This window comes from Mercenaria mercenaria, chromosome 1 (assembly GCF_021730395.1).
Source record: "Mercenaria mercenaria strain notata chromosome 1, MADL_Memer_1, whole genome shotgun sequence".
NCBI classification, from domain to species: domain Eukaryota; kingdom Metazoa; phylum Mollusca; class Bivalvia; order Venerida; family Veneridae; genus Mercenaria; species Mercenaria mercenaria.
The window spans coordinates 59,605,647-59,624,808 of NC_069361.1; the positions used below are offsets into that span (position 1 = coordinate 59,605,647).

General features: G+C 34.1%; 1 protein-coding gene and 1 long non-coding RNA gene across 2 annotated transcripts in view; one reads left to right on the plus strand and one right to left on the minus strand.

Annotated features, from left to right (window-relative positions):
• The window catches only part of LOC123536385 (ADP-ribosylation factor 3-like), a 122,282-nt gene that overhangs the window by 101,847 nt on the left and 1,273 nt on the right, over positions 1-19,162 (plus strand). The gene's annotated exons all lie outside the window — the stretch shown is intronic.
• Positions 430-4,615, minus strand: LOC123536388 (uncharacterized). The gene is made up of 5 exons (XR_006683313.2): positions 4,497-4,615; positions 3,930-4,018; positions 3,575-3,696; positions 3,134-3,255; positions 430-2,172 (listed from the first exon to the last, which is right to left on the minus strand). It is a non-coding gene; the product is annotated as an uncharacterized LOC123536388 (long non-coding RNA).

Sequence of the window (19,162 nt, forward strand, 5' to 3'; positions counted from 1 at the left end):
CTACTGGTATCAGCTTATTAGGCTAATCAGGCTAGCCTTAAAAAAGGCCTAACCTTGAAGTACATGCAAAAGAAATGTTTCAAGCAGTTTTGACATGGGAAATATCTCTTTTTTGACCAACTAAAAGTTGCATGTCATGGCAAGTGCCCAAATCTTGTAAAATGGTCCCTGATCACACATACCAAAATTCAAACATAAAATGCTGTGCTATACTGCATTTTACTAAATCTACAATTGTTAGCCCTGTTAATATCATTTTTTCCATATTCAAGGGCAAATGGCCATTTAGATTAGCTTTAGACAACATTTCCTTCTTTGATTACCTTAATTTATTACAGTATATATATATTATTTTTCTTTTTAAACAGGGGTTAAATTACCCCACCCACTTTATTATAATGCAACAGTCCAGATATAAAACTCAGAATATCAATTTCTTTTTTTTTATTTAGACATCTATAATTATTTAAAACAAGAATCACTTTGAAAGACTGGAAAACAGTTTAATGAAATGTATTTCATATCTGGCATACAAAGTTATGCAGATAGTTTTGTACAAAGTAGTGAGTTTTTCATTTGAATAATATTTTATCGTGTCTAAAACAGATTTACATTCATTCAAAAGATGTTATACTTATCAGTCATAGTACAATGGATATGAACATTATCACAGTGTGTCAACATGATATATACTACATCTATTAACGTTTAAAGGAATTGCTAATGTGAAAGTATTTACTAGATTTAAATTCACTTAAGCCTACTGTTTAAACTTAAATAAAGTACAAATACATGTATGAAAATAATCTAAGATTTAACATTACAAAACATTAGCACATCAGTTCTAACAAATGTTAAACAATATCTGTGGCATTGTCCAAAGTAAGCTGATACTGCTGTTCCTTTACTGTTAAACAATTTAATTTTATCAAGGGGTCTATATTGTGCCCCACCCACTTAAAATACTTATGAAAAAATGTCATATTTTCTCATCTAAAGGGTAAATAATGCTAACGTACCATTAACAATCATGAAAATATTTATTTAATCATAGCTGCATTCCATCAGCAATAATTTTAATTAAGTACAAAGTACACAACACATCAAATATTGTGCATATATGTTATTTAGAAGATGATGAAAACATTTTCAGTATACTATTTGATAAATTTTAAATAAATATTTCATACCGTTTGTTTTTTACTTCTCAAAAACAATAAAGCCTATTCATAGTCTTCTATGTCCATGTCTGCTGTTGTAGGGGAGTTAGTGCAGCCTGTACCTCTACAGTCACCACAACCAGCTGAACACTGCAGTCCATGTTTCCTGCAACTGCATCGTCTTGAATCACAATTAGAAATACCTCTTTGTTTGATTTGAATGGTGTGTCCTTAAAAACTTCACACGTGTTCCAACTACTCCCTTTGTTCGTCGTAGGTGTGTCACATCTTTTGTGCTTGGACCACTGGAGTATCCATCAAATACAACTGTTGGATTTGTATATTTCTGGAGCAAGTAGTCATTATACTGTGCAAATATTGCATCGAAGGAACTATTTTTCTGCCAGGGAATTTTCTGCAGCAAAGATCCCCCGTCTATGACATAATGGAATTCACATGCTTCATCTGTAATGTTTTCGCAATCACCTAATTTCCATATTGACTCTGCTAGATTTGACTTTTGGGGTACCTGTCTTGAAGTTGACATTGCACGTCAGCTGCTGGAAGGTCTATCGCAAGGAAAAGTCTGCTTAATACGTTGACTGCCCACTCGTCTTTTCATTCATTACATAATTTGTGTACAGTTTTCTGAAATTCGAAATTACCAACAGGAAAAACATCATACCCACGTTTGTTTGCACTTACTTTAGCATTTTTTGTACAAAAAAGACATTTTTTTTTAAAATCAAATGAATCTTCCGAACGTAAAGACCTAGATGTAACGTGATTATTATTTATATCACTGTTTGTCAAAGAGTTTCGAATCTGTATATAGTCACGGCGACACTGCACCTGTACATATTGTCCTATACATGTAAATATGTTAGTTCCTCTTGCTATGCTGGCATTATTGATTCCGTCGCTCCCCTTCTTACGGAGACATACAACTGGTTGTCCATCTTCCAATTGCCCTTTGCAAATAGGAAACTCTTCCATAGTTCTTTGTCAATTACTGAAAAAGAGAAAATTGCTTAAACCCATTTAAAGATAACCAATGGCCATCTTTCACTAAAATATTTTATCTTATATATTTTCTGCAAATGTATGTATTTTCCTGATCAGGTTATTTAACTCAACTATACGTACTAGAGCTGCTTTTGAGAAAAGCGCATGTCTCCAACAACTGGTTTATCAGACTTTCAGTGCTTTGATTATAACATAATTGCCTTATCAGACTTTCAGTGCTTTGATTACAAAAAACAAATTTCAAGGGCCATAATTCCGAAGTGCCTGGGCTAGTAATCGAAGTTGGTTGAGCAATTACTGGCAACACACATTTTGTTCAAGTTTGGTGAAGATCGGATGAGAAATGTTCGAAAAGTGCGGACAAGCTTTGTGACAGACAGACATGTGTACACACACACACACACACACACACACACACACACACACAGACACAGAGAAACATAGACAAAAGTAAATCAATATGTCTCCCACACAACTTTGTGGTGGGAGACATAATAAAGTAAGTTTGCATATAGACTATAGAGCTACATTCATGATTAAATGTCATGCAGGAACAGATTGTTAAAAAAGAGCCATATTCTAGTACAAATCTATACTGTGTTTATCTATACATACATACTATGTGAACTTAAGTCTAATTTATAGTTCTGTTATTACACATAAACGTGTTAATTTAATGTTTACACGAAGTAGTTGTTCACGTTTTGAAATACGAACAAATTTGGTCTTAGATAAGTATACCTTTAAACGGGGGGTGTTGCATGGATTTACATACAGCTTTAAATAAATGTGTATTTGTGTAGCTTACAACACCTCTATTGAGCAAACACTCGGACAGAACAAAGACAGCTTCATATAAATTCTTAGTGCCAGATGAACATTTTATAGTTCAACCATAGGTTATTTCTCCAGAAAAAAACTGCAGTTCTGAAACATTGTGTAATTACCTAGTTAACTTTATAGCATTGTGTGAATCGTTCAGAGGGACATATGGTAAACAATGTACTCAAACACACTCGTCCGATTTTCCGACTTCAGCATGTCATTCACACAGAGTCAACTTGCATAACTGTAAAAAAAAAATATACCATTGTGGTGTAACATGTTTTTAACTGAACTCATTAGTACAAAACGTTTTTAACTGAACTCATTAGTACAAAACGCACAGAGGTATATTTTCATACACACACTGCTTTGCTCTTGTGAGCTTACACTGTTTAGCATATTAAATAAATGTATTTTAGATTTTTACTTTGTTTTTACATTTTTAAGTATTTTAGATTGTACTAACTAAAGGTATCAAATTAGCTACACCGAAATAGATAAATCAGTGTCAATGCTCTATCCAGAATCAACATGTTGTATATGAACATGAAGTGTGAAATTACCTAGATGTAATATAATGTGCACCGTCTATCTTTTCAATGGACGTGTTCAAACAAATTCGTTATAAGCAGTACCGCAATCTTCCCTCTATAACATATCTGTCGCAAAGGATCAACGTGACTAACTGTAAAATAAAATGCATATTGTCGTTCCATATCTTATAATTGAGTAATATAGCGCAGTTTATCACAATTATAGTTTTATATGAAACTTCCTTTAAAAACTTTCATTCAATCTTATACAGTCTGCTTTGAGAAAAATCATATTTACTTTTTTTTCTTAAAGGTAATTAAGTATACAGAAATTCAAAGAATTTCACGGTTTGAAATTGTACATTCTATTTCGACGTAAACTTACATTCATTTGCAATTGCTAACCAATCATTAGTAGATACAGTTAAGGGGCACCAGACACTCTGACGAGACACAACCGGTTTAAGTTGTCACCTTAAATGAGAAAAAAACCAGTAAGTTTAGATCAAATCAGTCAGTTCAAACTCACAAAAATATCATTTATACAAATACCTTGTCGAACACATGCAGGAAACCAAGTAAATTCGATCCACGTGGCACTGAATTCAATAATTTATAAATTTGTTTCATCTGTAAAATGGCCCTTATCCGCTTCCGTACATTTATTTTTCTGACAAAACTCTAATTAAAAGAATGCATTTTTTTTTCAAATTTCGGCTCTTTTCTAATAATTTCAAGTTAAAATATCAACATTGATCGTTCTAAACTTTTAAATATTCTCGTTGTTTAAAAAAATATACAAATTGCAATGACACCATGTGATATCTTACCCGTTGACCTCAAGATCGTACAATTGATTTTAGATCGATACAAGAATTTTAGGCAATTGTCAATATCTATGCAGCCCTTTTTATTCACATTAACAAGATTTTAATATATAAAAACAACTTACAGCTTAAACTTTCTCTGTTTAAAGCATCAAACTGCCTGCTCAATTTTGTTTACATCTTTGGATATGGCGGTGCGGAAGTTATCGTATGACGTCTATTTTTCCCACGCGCTTACTGAAACACGCTAGTATTGTGTTCGCGTTTGGCCATCGGCAAATCTCATGTTTGGCAGAATTTTCAAGTTTATTTTTGTTAAAATTGCAATGCCGATTTTATGCAACTTTTTGTAGAAAGTTATTGCGATCATGTTCTTTCGCACAGTAAAATTTTATTTTCTTTTGCAAAATGTTCAAGGTCAAAACTCAGCCTGATTAGCCTATATCCGGAGAAAAACTCACATCGCTTCAAATTCGCTATCAACTTAGTATCAAGATCCATCTGCATAGACACATTCTTATGCGTATTTTCAATTGAATATTGCTTCCGTAAATTTTGTCTTGTTATTTAAGATGTTACAGGGTATAAAATGTTCATAGCAAAAACAAAATTAAATTTGTTCAGAAATTCTATGATTTTTGTCAAATATTTTATTGCGATCGACCCATGTTACTAAGCTTCGTTTTGAGGAATAAAGCCAGTAATTCGGTCGAAAATGTGCTTCGTCAAGAGTAGTCGAAAGAAGCCAGTAGTAAACAGATCCTTATTTCTCCATGTTTGGTTTTTCGAAAATTCGTATGGAACAAGTGCTTTAATCACACATTTTACTGCAAGAATACATCATGCACAGGGCCGGATCCAGAAATTTTTGACTGGGGGGCGGGGAGGGCAAGGTATTGGAGGGGGTGCCTTTGCCCATGGTAGACGTTAGGCAGGGGTTCCGGGGTCAGGGGGCGTTTCAGGGGGACTCCAGGAATTTTTTGAAATACAGGCAGAAAATGATGTCCTCTGGTGTATTTTAGGTCTAAATTTCGAAGTATTGGAGGGATACGATACTTCCCTCTTGATTGGGGGGGGGGGGGGGGGGGGGTTAGGGGCCTGGATCCGGGCTTGATGCATGAAAAGAGATGGTTTATGTTTATGGGCCTACACTCCACACTGCAAGTTTTGCGGATCGAAACCGAAAGTAGGGGTTTATTGTGCAAACATGAGCATATTTTAAGGTAGCAGACTACAACTGACTGGCATTTTACTAGGAACTATTACACTCCCACTTTATTTTCATCGTTACTTTAAGCTATGACAGAACTTTCATGAAAAATAGGTTTTGGAAAAAATGATGTTCTACTATTTAAGATAGGTAAAGAGGTCATGAAGTTTAGTAGGTTTGCAGGTTTGTCGAACAATTCAAGCATCGAGGAATTTGCTTATCATCAAAATCAGAGCTAATAGAATGGAAAATGGGGGGAAAAAAACGACGAGAAATTTTGGTGAACTGGGTCCACCCTATGCTTGCTCTGGGTAAATTTTTGTACATCATTTCAAAGTTATTACAGCTCGTCTGATACTTAAACTTTAACAAAATATTATCTTACCTGTCTTATAGTCTGTTGCTAATTCTGAATTGCAGATGGTGATTATGAATCTAAGGGGAGTAAGTTAAAGTATAAACAAACCAATCTGGTTTTATATTGTGCCTTTGTAGATTACAAGAAAGCGTTTGATTCTGTCGATCGTATGTGTTTATGGAATAAATTGCTGCAGCATAACATTGATGACAAAGTCTTTGAGGCTAAATATGCAATATATGATAAAGCCAAATCTTGTGTAAAGTGTAGCCAAGGTCTATCAAATTTCTTCATTATAGCTCAGCTGGTGTACGACAAGGTGAACATTTATCACCTATCTTATTTTCTGTTTTCTTGAATGATTTAGTCTCACGTATGCCTAATTTTTTTTCAGGACTAGTGGAATTATCAAACAATGTAAAGGACCTGCTAAATGATTATATTTCAGAAATGTTTTCAAGTTATTTTTGTTACTATATGCAGATGATACAGTGTTATTTGCAGAATCTGAAAATGATTTATAAACTGCATTAAATGTTATGTCGGAATATTGTTATATTTGGAAACTTACAGTTTATTCCAATAAAACTAAGGTTGTTATTTTTTTCACGTGTAAAAATACGAAACAAGCCTACCTTTTATTCTAATAATGCGGCATTTGAAGTAGTAGATGACTTCAGTTATCTAGGAATTTAATTTAACAACAATGGTTACTTCAATAAAACTAAAATGTATTTGGTTGACCAAGCTAGAAAATATATGTATGTTCTGTTGAAAAAAATGTAGGAAGTTGCAGTTTAGTATTGATTTACAACCAATATGGATCAAAGGTATGGGGTTGTAGTGACGTTAGCATTGTTAAAAGTTTTCAGTTTAAATTTTTTTTTAAATGGTACTGAAGGTTAAAAAGTCAACACCTAATGTCATGTTTTTGGCAAGCTTGGTGTATTACCAATAGATGTTATAATTAGAAAAAGAATATTGAACTACTGGTGTACAATTATTAATGGTAATCCAAAAAAAAAAAAAAAAGATAAATTGTATATTTTAAAGGTTCATGTAGAGACTCCATCAGAAAATGTAAATTATTGTTCTTGGATTTCATATGTAAAAGAATTTTTAGAGCAACTTGGATTTGCAGAATGCTGGTTGAATCAATCAGTATTTACACCAGCGTATTTCCACAATATTGTACAACAGAGGTTGAAGGCCAGTTTATTGGAATGAAAAAACAAACATTGCAAATTTCCAGAAAATGTTTGTGTTACAGAATATTTATAACAACCTTTGAGTTTGAAAATTATTTTAAAGTTTTACCAACAAATCTCGCAATATCCATGTGTGATTCCGGTGTAGAAACAATTTGTTACAAGTTGAAAGAGGGATATTTTCGAATATTGAGCTCAATAACAGGACTTGTTATCTGTGTGATCTTTAGGAGATGAATTTCTTTACATTATAGAATGTCCGTACTTAAATTTAGACAGAGTAAAAAAATGTAAAAAGTGGACTATGTTTTTAGATTTTGATATAATTTATTAGTTTATTTAGTTTTATATTCAAATTTGAATACTTCAACAACCTGAAACAAATGGCAAGTATGAAAACAGCGCATAGCTTCGTAGTTCATCTATTTTCGATCTATCTCGGTTGCGCAACACCGAGATAGGCAAAAGGAGTATAATAATAATTTCATAAACTTACATTTCTAGTTAATTTTCGCAAAATGTGTACTTACCAATGCAAATCTTTGACAACCTTAATATAAGAGTGTTTATATTCATATGTTCCCTAAGACAAGATATTTTCATTAAATTAAAACTTAATACTTTGAAATCATTAATATTCGTGGGGGGCTAATTTTCGTGGATTTCGTGGTTGACTCAATCCATGAAATTTAATCCCAACGAACAAGTAAAATTCCCTTTCATCTTATATTCAAAAGTTGAAATCCACGAATTCATATCCCCACAAAATTGCCGTTTTGACCAAAACCACGAAATTTCATGCCCACGAAAATAATGATTTTACAGTATGCTAAAACGCTATCTTGGTCGGGCAACCAAATTTTGTAAATACTTCCAGTGCACGGTATAGACCCCTTCGCCTTACTACACAACCTAGTGTCACATCGTCAGGTGTGAAATAACGACGTACATTTAACTTGCCTGTCCAGTTCTGTTGAAAGTATCCTGCAAACTGCTATCTCGTGTCTGTCCGGTACACAAAATGACACATCGACTATACGAATACATGCCCAGAGAGAGGGTCCAATTTCCCTTTCAGGAAGAAAAAGAAGGTCAGTCTTAACATAAGCACTTTTGCACGGTGCGACGACAAGTTTGGACGCTTTCATAGTGAGACTGAAGAGAAAAAGAAAAACTCCAAGTAGGCAAGATGATAGAATGTGTAGAATAGAGGGTGGGTGTGAGGGAAGATTTGATATTGGTGAAGTACTGCTAACTCACATCTTTACATTTTTAAAGTTAACATTCTAATCATATAGATCTACTAAAGGTCGGGTTTCACATTTCCAGTTGTTATTTCCAGATCCTCAAAGCGATTATTTAAGTGTACCGTATTGCGGAAGTAATCGCTGCGGGGAGTTTTATAAATGTTCATTGACATAACGAGGACGGTACCCATGTGCAAACGGGTAGGTATCATTGTTTATTTTCATCCATCGTCAGAGGTACCATCAAAAACAGCGACAGGATGCATATAATTGAAATTTTATCAACAAAAATAACTTGCAGGTACACGATCCATTCGTTTTGTAGTTGAGTATGCATAGTTTTACCAAGGAGAGTGCCAAATTCAGTTATCTCGACTTCGAACAAAGAAAAATACGTCTCAAAACGTCAAATTACATGAATTTCGTTACATTTCTTCAAATTTTATAGTCATATCAATATTAGTGAGGACTGATATTTTCACCAGTGCGAATTAATGCATTTCCTCGGACGATTCTGTCTTTAAAATGTTCAACATGCTTAAATATGTGTCATGCGTTGGTATTGTTTTTATATACCCTATACAACCTACATGTATATAAATCACACGAGGGCGGTATTGCTCATTCGAGTAGGTACCCGAATAACCAGTGTGCTTAAGTCCATCTGGAAATATTCCGTAACGAATGCTTTGATTTATATTAAACATGAGCTATAGCAGGAGTAATATAGTCACCGCAGTGATTGATTATTGTCGGACCAATACCATGTTGATTTGTTGAAATATTGACAAAATACTCATTCATTGCATTTGTGATTGGTCTTTTATGAGTATATCTTTATAAACAAGCGTGGTAGGTTTTGCATTTTTATGTTGTACATCTCCAGAAATGTTCTTTATACTTGTAACTGGTTGATATATTATTTTTAATGGCATTGTTATAAAAGTTCTTTTTACTTTTCTTTATCATACTATATATTTTATTTCTTTTAATTTTGTATTCGTAGAATGATTTGTTTTTATGTAGTTTATTTCGTTCATAAATAGCGTCTTTAAGGTATTAGGCCCCTAATAGTAATGTTAAAAAAATGGCATTTGCTTGGTATATTCTTACAGTTGACCATGCTTCGCTCTGTGTTGCAAATTTTTAAAAACTTCTACCGTGCCGTTTTTTTTGTAAATTTTGTGTGATTTATGATATTTCCTCAAGCTCAAGAAGAGACAAATTTCCAAGTGGTGGCCAATATCCAAAACGTTTGAAGATAATTCATTTTACCACTATTGGTAAACAATTATAAAACTTAAATAAAATATCATTTTTTTCTAGGGTGCCTCAAGTAAACAGATTTAATGAGACAGAATTCTAACGCCAACGTTAAAAAATTAAGGTCGAATCCTGCGGGTCTTTTTTGAATTTTGCTCACCTCATTCAAAAATAACTTTGGGGCAGAAGCAAAACCTACCTACCTTTCTTACACAATATGTAATCTAAAGAATGAAGGCAAAATAGAGAACTTTTACCGCGTGTAACTCAGTATTTTTATGAATATCTAACTCTACCCCTTCTGTTTCAGAGGTTAATTCACTTTGAACAGCAAGAAATTGCTTAATCAAATGAATTTTTTCCCACTTTTGTACAATAAATCAATAACAAGTCTTGAAAGAAGTGAAAACTTCTTTATCATACTATATATTTTATTTCTAAAAAGGAAAATATTTTATTTCTAAAAAGGAAAATAAGGGGAAAAAATGTGGTCCTAGTAAGGCTTGAACCTACACCCCCTGAAAATTGCAGTCAAAGTAGGTTTATGGTAGGAATTGAATACTCTTCAAAAAAGGAGGTACTCCATTATGGGCCTTATACCTAATTTCATCCGGGAACCATTCTGGCTGAACGTCGCGTTTTACTCTTTTTTTTTCTCTTTTATTGGTGCATGTTTAGATAATGTTACATTTATCATGAAGTGTTCGGATCATCGTGCATTTCTACAATATCAAGACCCGTATTTAATAAATCATTCTGAAATGCACATTCATCAAACTTTTTAAAACATCTATAATAATTATGTGATTGTATTATGGGATGATCTACTAAGACTATGTTTCATCGAATAAGTAAAGCAAATCGGAAAATGGTCGCTTATACTGTAAAACGGAACTTTTATTTCAGTAATATTTTCTGTGCTATTTCAATAAACATGGCCAATAACAGAAGAAGAATTGTTTTGTTATTCTTGTTGGGCTATCTATCAATTGTACCGGGCCATATTTCAATTATTAGATCATTCCATTTTGTGCTTTTAAAATAACACAATGACTTATCTGCAGAATACAAAATGTTAATATTACCTAAAATATGTGATTCATAATTCGACAAATCGATTTTCTCAAGTAATAATTCAAAAATATCTATCTCAGGCTTTCGAGTCCGGTGGTCGGTAAACAAAGCTAAATAGGACTGGCCTAGAGTTTGGGAAGTTCAATGTCAGAATTTTCTATATCGTATCAGCGTTAAACTTATAGGGGATATTGTCTGCAATGTATACCATAACTCCTCCACCCTTTTTATTGTTTCGATTTTTTCTTTCAAAAGCAAAAAGATTTATATGTAAATATTTATCATTTACACTGTTAAAAATATTTCATTTAATCCAATTATATCAGTGGAATTGGGTAAAGTTAAATGGTACTTTAATACATCTAGCTTTGGCAATAAATGTTGAATGTTTAAACTAGCAACATGAAGTCCCCTTTTGTCATAAGAAAATGGAAGCATTTCATCATTTTTCTGTTTATATTTGTCTAAATTTGTAGATTCTGTTTTAACATTTTGAGAAAAATAAACTGGTTGGTTATCTGTCGCATGATTTGTCTGGTCCAGTAATAATGCATAAACGCAGTTACATGAAATATTGTTACATTTATTGCATAATCTATTTAAAACATCGTATATATTTATTTGTGAGTGGTTGTCGTCGCTTCCCTACCACCGACGTCTGCAGTCACGTGTTTCACGATTTCTCATACCACAGTTCATACAGTTTGTTTGGACTGTTGTGAATCTCCGTCGTGTACTTCCGGTTCTGCTCACGGACGTGAGAGGTGAAGTTGATGTCACTCATATCACTCGTCACACCGTGGCATTTAACAGTGAATCAAGATTCCTGGAACCTGCGATATTTAAATGTATGCCATCTCGATGAAAGAAGTTCCTGGCAACATTTCCGTTGCTAAACAGAAACGAGCTGTAAGCGTCAAATTAAGTTGCAGCCCGTGACATCACAGACCTGTTTGATAGCATCATCTAATGCTACCACATCATCATCTTTTCGTGGGGCTACTGCACACATACATCACGCTGTTCATTATCGTCTGCTTCAGTTCATGAAATAGGGATTGAAGATCGTGACATCCAGCCGCATCATTACCTCCAATATATATGACCACTTTCTTATAAGGATCCATACAATACAGAACACACGTCTAATACCTTCTTACCTGGAAGCGTTTTAACGGTGATATTCCTGTCAAGACCGCGTTTCTGAATTCCGCGTAAGATCGAGTCACCAATAATCATGTTCTAGTTTTTGTACGTGTGTTCTGCTTATGTTGTTTTAACTGTGGACTGCGGAACCATTCACCTTTCAACTCGATTGGTAAGATACCTCCGGTTTCTGGTGACATTTCCGGTTGTCTAGACGCCTTTTCCAAGCTAGAACCTCCTGTATTAGGCTGGGACTTTGCAGGCAATTTATTTACTGATCGCGTTCTTTATCATTTACGAATAATCGGTTCGTTTGGTCAGCAAACGAGTGTATTTGCTTTTATATGATTCCAGCAAAATGTTTCACATCGTTGTGAGGTTGTTTTACATTTTCGTCAATCCGTTCTAGTTCAATGTCTGTATTTTTGCTTTTTTTGAGATATTTGCTTTTTATGCTGAACACTTCATCGCAGAGTCTGCCATATTGAATATGCGTATATCATGAACATGATTCCACAAGGTCTCCTTTATTTCGGTAATGTCTGCTTGCATTTTCTTTATAATCTGAATAATATTGCTATCATCTGTTTCACTGATTGAATAGAGGATAATTGTTGGTTTCGGTGTAATATCACGTTATAATTTCACCGAGTGGGCACCAAAAGTGATATTTTCACGAGTGGCGCAGCCACGAGTGAAAATAACAACTTTTGGTGTTCACGAGTGAAATTACCGTGATATTACATCGATACCAACAATTTTTCTGTTTATTTTATGTCTAAAACTCTACTTTTGTTGTGTTTATTTCAATAAAATGTCGAAATTTGCAGGAAATTTTATCAGGAAGCATCGCAAAGATGACGTCATTTTAACGACGTCATCGTCATATTGTTTCCGGCTTTCAGTACGCTCGGTAAACTTTTTGACGTTAATCCAGGTATCAGATTTGATAATTTTCACTGAGTGGCCAGTGAGTTTATCAGGATATAATTCACCGTTATATTTCGATAAACCACCGAAAAACATAAAATAAAATGGCATCTATTTCAGTTTGGTTTTCGAGTAATTCTATCGCTTCCTCTTTCCGCCTTCGTTACAATAGTTATTTATCTCTGCACTAACTCGACCTGTTTCGAATTTATCACCAGTGAGAGTTGTCAGTGAGTTACCCATTTTTATGGGCATGTTCTAATCTCTGGCCTGGCCTGGCCCGGCCTCGCCTGGCCCAATGAGCCCAATTTTCGACTGGGCCGGGCCGGGCCAGGCTAGGCCAGGCCAGAGTTTATTGTACATAGAGAAATGAATGGCATAAAATCTGAATATACAATTACAATAGCAGGCAGTATTAACCTGCATTGTTTACTTGCTGCATGTCAAACAAAATGAGAAACCAGTCCTCTGGAGAATCATTAATTAGCCGTCATTCATCTTATTTGAAATACAGATTTGCACTGAAGAAAATGGTGTAACTAAATGATAACTACCCATTTTTTCTGTGATCAAATTATTTAAAGTCAACTTTAACACTTGGTTTTAAAACTAATGGCTAATTTCATTGATAAGTTTACCTGCTGCAATATAACTGAATATTTGCATGCAGAGAACACATCTCTTTGGGAATTGTAATTACAGGTTGTGTCCCTACTATCCTTTATAGCTGACCTTTTAACTGTTCAGTTGAACTTTTTAATGTGTTTGGTTTAGTTAAGCTGATGTTCAATTTATGGAACACTACTAAAAATAATATTCATTTTGGGACCTCTAACTCATTTTCAGGGTGTTGGCGTTTTAGATTATTGATATTTTTCTTGCACAAAAAAATAATGGTGCATTGTGTTTATGTTATTTCGAAGTGATATATATAATGCTAAAAGATTACCTTGAACCTGTTTCAGAAAACTTTGTAGGATTTTTTTTTCCACATACTTAGATAAATATAAAAACAATCTTACAAAAATATTCAGTATGTGTATAACCTAAACTACAAAATTTATATGTCGCTTCCCCGCACCATACTATCCCAGATTCTAGAACGGAGGTAGCATTATTTTAGAAATTGAAATTTGTTGTCCGTTAGTATTGACAGGTGCCACTCTTTATTTTACACCATATTTGTAACCTGAAAATATCTAAATTGACCAAAATAACATGCAAAGTTTACCAATGGCACAGTGGCGTAGTGATAAGTTCTCCGACTTTCACACATGTTACCGTGGGTTCGATTTCAATTCAGATTGTTTTCATTAAATCAATATAATGTCATTTTCATTTTTAATTCTACTCACCCTGGTGTCGGCGTCGGCGTCACACCTTGGTTAAGTTTTTGCATGCAAGTACGTACAGCCATCAATTAAAGGCATATAGCTTTGAAACTTATTTTTTCTTTTTCTAGGTAAATTACCAACCTCACTGGGTCAAGTCCCATAACTCTGACATGTATTTTGAGCAAATTATGCCCCCTTTTGGACTTAAACAATTTTGGTTAAAGTTTTACATGCAAACTACTATCTCCAAAACTAATGCAGATATTGAATTGAAACTTCACATGTGTCTTCGGGGTTATAAAACTAGTTGATAGCAGCAAGTCCCATAACTCTGACCTTCATTTTGGCCAAATTATGCCCCCTTTTGGACTTAGAAAATTCTGGTTAAAGTTTTGCGTGCAAGTACATTCAGCTATTTTTAAAAGGAATAGAGATTTGAAACTTATTTTTTCTTTTTCTAGATCAATTATCAACCTCACTGGGTCATTTTTTATTTATTTATTTTGTTGGGTTTAACGTCGCACCGACACAATTTTAGGTCATATGACGATTTTCCAGCTTTAATGGTTGAGGAAGACCCCAGGTGCCCCTCCGGGGCACCTGGGTAGAACCACCGACCTTCCGTACTCACTGGGTCAAGTCCCATAACTCTGACATGTATTTTGAGAAAATTATGCCCCCTTTTGGACTTAGAAAATTTTGGTTAAAGTTTTACATGCAAGTTACTATCTCCAAAACTAATGCAGATATTAAATTGAAACTTCACATGTGTCTTCGGGGTTATAAAACTAGTTGATAGCAGCAAGTCCCATAACTTTGACCTTCATTTTGGCCAAATTATGCCCCCTTTTGAACTTAGAAAATTCTGGTTAAAGTTTTGCGTGCAAGTACATACAGCTATTACTAAAAGGCATATAGATTTGAAACTTATTTTTTCTTTTTCTAGATCAATTCCCACCTCACTGGACCAAGTCCCATAATTCTGACATGTATTTTGAGCAAATTATTCCCCTTTTTGAACTTAGAAAATCCTGGTTAAAGTTTTGCGTGCAAGTACATACAGCTATTACTAAAAGGCATATAGATTTGAAACTTATTTTTTCTTTTTCTAGATCAATTACCAACCTCACTGGATCAAGTCCCATAATTCTGACATGTATTTTGAGCAAATTATTCCCCTTTTTGGACTTAGAAAATCCTGGTTAAAGTTTTGCGTGCAAGTACATACAGCTATTACTAAAAGGCATATAGATTTGAAACTTATTTTTTTCTTTTTCTATATCAATTACCAACCTCACTGGGTCAAGTCCCATAACTCTGACATGTATTTTGAGCAAATTATGCCCCCTTTTGGACTTAAACAATTTTGGTTAAAGTTTTACATGCAAGTTTCTATCTCCAAAACTAATGCAGATATTGAATTGAAACTTCACATGTGCCTTCGGGGTTATAAAACTAGTTGATTGCTGCAAATCCCATAACTGATATGCATTTTGGTCAAATTATGTCCCCTTTTGAACTTAAGACTCTTTTGATATTTAACCTTTTTGGGTAATATTTTCCTGCTTCTGGGCCAATATTTCGAATAGTCGAGCTTGGCTGTCTTACGGACAGCTCTTGTATTGATACTGGTTTTATTCTTACAGCATTTTATGGTAATAACTTGTATGTAGAAGAATGTCAAATACTTGTGTATTTCTTTCAATAAATGAACAATAAATCACGACAAGTGACAATTTTCCTGCATTCTAAGTTTACAGAGGAAATTTTTTAAAAAATGATAATGAAAATGGTCAAACAGGTACGTGTTTCGAATTTACAGTCCCGAGATTGGTAGCTGAACGTTTTGTCAGCACAACTTTATCTGCATGTACGACCTGGCAGTAAAGAAATGTTTATATTTTATTTGGTTTTCAATATTTATATTTTTATTTATGTTTGGGTACCGAATTTTTTTTTACGGAAGCATACGGAATATTCTTGAGTGCTTGTTCAATAATTTCGGACAATATTAAATAATCCTCAATAGACAAAATAATAAAATTAGTTAGGTTATTCAGTTGGGGGAAAACCAGACCACCAGTCAAGAGTCAATTGAGGTGGAGATCCCCTGATAATAGTCATAACAATTAATCAGGCATCACCTTTAAATTAGACATAATAGTTATGTTAGCTACAGGCTTATTCCCAGGTGTATAATTTTACAGAGTGGGAGTTCAAAATATATTTATATAATGTCTGAAATATCCAAACTTATTCCAAAAGTCAGATTTTAAAGATGCTATAGAAATCACTTTCACCTTTTACGAAATTGAAATCTATGGCATGGCCTGGCCTGGCCTGGCCCGGCTCAGTCGAAAATTGGGCTCAGGCCAGAGATTAGAACATGCCATTTTTATGTACAGCTGATTTTCAGGTTCTGTCCGCGCACATTCTTCTGATGAGAAAGTGAACAATATCGTATGTTTTATTTTCCTGTTGAAAGTTTCCACTTAACCTTTATTTTCAATCAAAATTTCCTCAATTCTGCTTAATATTTCATTTATATCAGCTTCAGTTAATTGCTGAATACCTTTCCCATTTACCAGTAACGAACATTCCGTGTGGTACATGTTCATTGTGTAATGGCTGGATTTTTCTGTAGATATTTTATATTTTGTTTCAACATCATCATTTTCCCGGTCAGTGACTTGTATGCATGTTGATTTGTCGTTAATACCTCCTCCTGTAGATCAGTTGCATTCAACGTTTTTTTTTTAAAGATTTGTCTTTATTCAGTTCGTAAGTCCTTATTTCTGATCCATAAATAGAGTTTTCTTCAACCGATTGGCTCACTACTTTTTTTCTTTTTATTTTTCCGAATTTCCTTTCTCCATAGTCACAAAATGCATATTAACAAAAAGATCTTACTATTTTGCACAATGTTTTACTCTTTTACGCATAATTCAAACTGATCACTTTGCATAAAATAATTAAAACGTAATTTTAACGGAGAGACGTCATTTTCCCGAACTATATAAAATAAATATAAATATAACAATATAAAACAGAACTTTTCATGTAACACTTGTCGGCTATTGTCCGAACGCGTTGCTGACGTTTATATTCCTTACGCTTATTGTCTTTTGCCCTTCAGTCATCAATGCCATACTTAGTACGCACTCGAACAAATATATCACGTGGCTGGGCTGTTTCTTAATTAAAAATAAATATATCACATGATAATTAAATTGAAAATAAAATCTATGACCTTTTGAACTTTGGTAGAACTTTCTTTTTAAAATAATGTTCATATTTAAAAAAAGAACCAAACAAACAACAAAAAGCAATACAAATTCTAAGATCTGCATAATATCAGGACTTAAATGTTTATTTACTTAAGGGAAATACCTAACCATTATATTACCATCTCATCTCATGTTTATATTCTGGACCACTTTATACTCTAAATATTACCGAAAATATACTGTGGGCAGCAATCAACAACCTTCACTTATAGAATAATTAAACTTAACCTTAATTCCACAAAAATAGAGATAACGTGAGAATAGAACACCCCCTCCCCGGACCCCTGTCAAATTTGACCGCTGCGGTCACCACCCTCACTCCGACCCCTTTGATATTGTTAATTAATCTGTTCCCTGTCGAAAATCTTCAGTACTTGAATTATCAAAATCCCTTAACGAAAATGAAATGTCTCTTTCAACTACTCCTCATTAAACTTTTCATTTATAAGTACGACTTTTAGTGATATTACCATGTAAGCTAATTGCGACAGGTTGTAATTATTATTATTAAATATCCATCAAAAACAAAGGTTTTAAATTGATGGATGAGATCAGCATTTTTCTTTAACCTAAATTTATTCAAATGAAATATCAATATGGCTGGAGAATAGTTTAGTACCTGCTCATCATGAATTCCTTGTTATTAGTTATAATGCACATGAGTCAAAAACAAGGCAGTTGTGGACCTCAGTGCAAAGGATTATACATGATTACATTTTTCTATGTCTTGCACTGGTACTTTATTGTAATACAGATTCATATTGGCCAAATTAATTGAAATGAGATATAACTTTAAAGTACTTTACATTCTGCGGTCATGTAATTTTGCCCTTTGTAGAGTGCGCATGCGGAAAATTTTATATCCGTTGCTAAGAAACTTGCCGTGTATAAATCCGTCAATAAGTAATGTTGTAAAGGAGAGTGCCTCCAGGTGTACAGTTACGCAATGACATAGCAACGTTCAAGTGTACATTTACACAGTCACATAGCAAAGTGTTTAGGTCCAAGATCACATAGAAACAAAATCGGTGGTACTTAGATCCAAGTGTACATTTACACAGTCATAAACCAGCGTTCTTAGGTCCAGTTGTACATTTACATAGTCGTATTAGCAACGTTTCGGGTACATTTACACAGTCACAAACCAGCGTTCTCAGATCCAGGTGTACATTCACACAATCACATAGCAACGGTCTTAGATCCAGGTGTACATTTACACAATCACATAGCAACGGTCTTAGATCCAGGTGTACATTCACACAATCACATAGCAACGGTCTTAGATCCAGGTGTACATTCACACAATCACATAGCAACGGTCTTAGATCCAGGTGTACATTTACACAATCACATAGCAACGGTCTTAGATCCAGGTGTACATTCACACAATCACATAGCAACGGTCTTAGATCCAGGTGTACATTCACACAATCACATAGCAACGGTCTTAGATCCAGGTGTACATTCACACAATCACATAGCAACGGTCTTAGATCCAGCTGTACAATTACACAGTCATATTAGCAAAGTTCTTAGATCCAGGCGGGTACACAGTCACAAACCAACGTTCTTAGATCCGGGTGTACATTTACACAATCACATAGCAATGTTCTAAGAGGTGTACATTTACACAGTCGTACAGCGTTTTTAGATCCAGGTGTACATTTACACAATCTCATAGCAACGTTCTTAGATCCAGGTGTACATAGGAACTTTCATAGATCCAAGTGTACA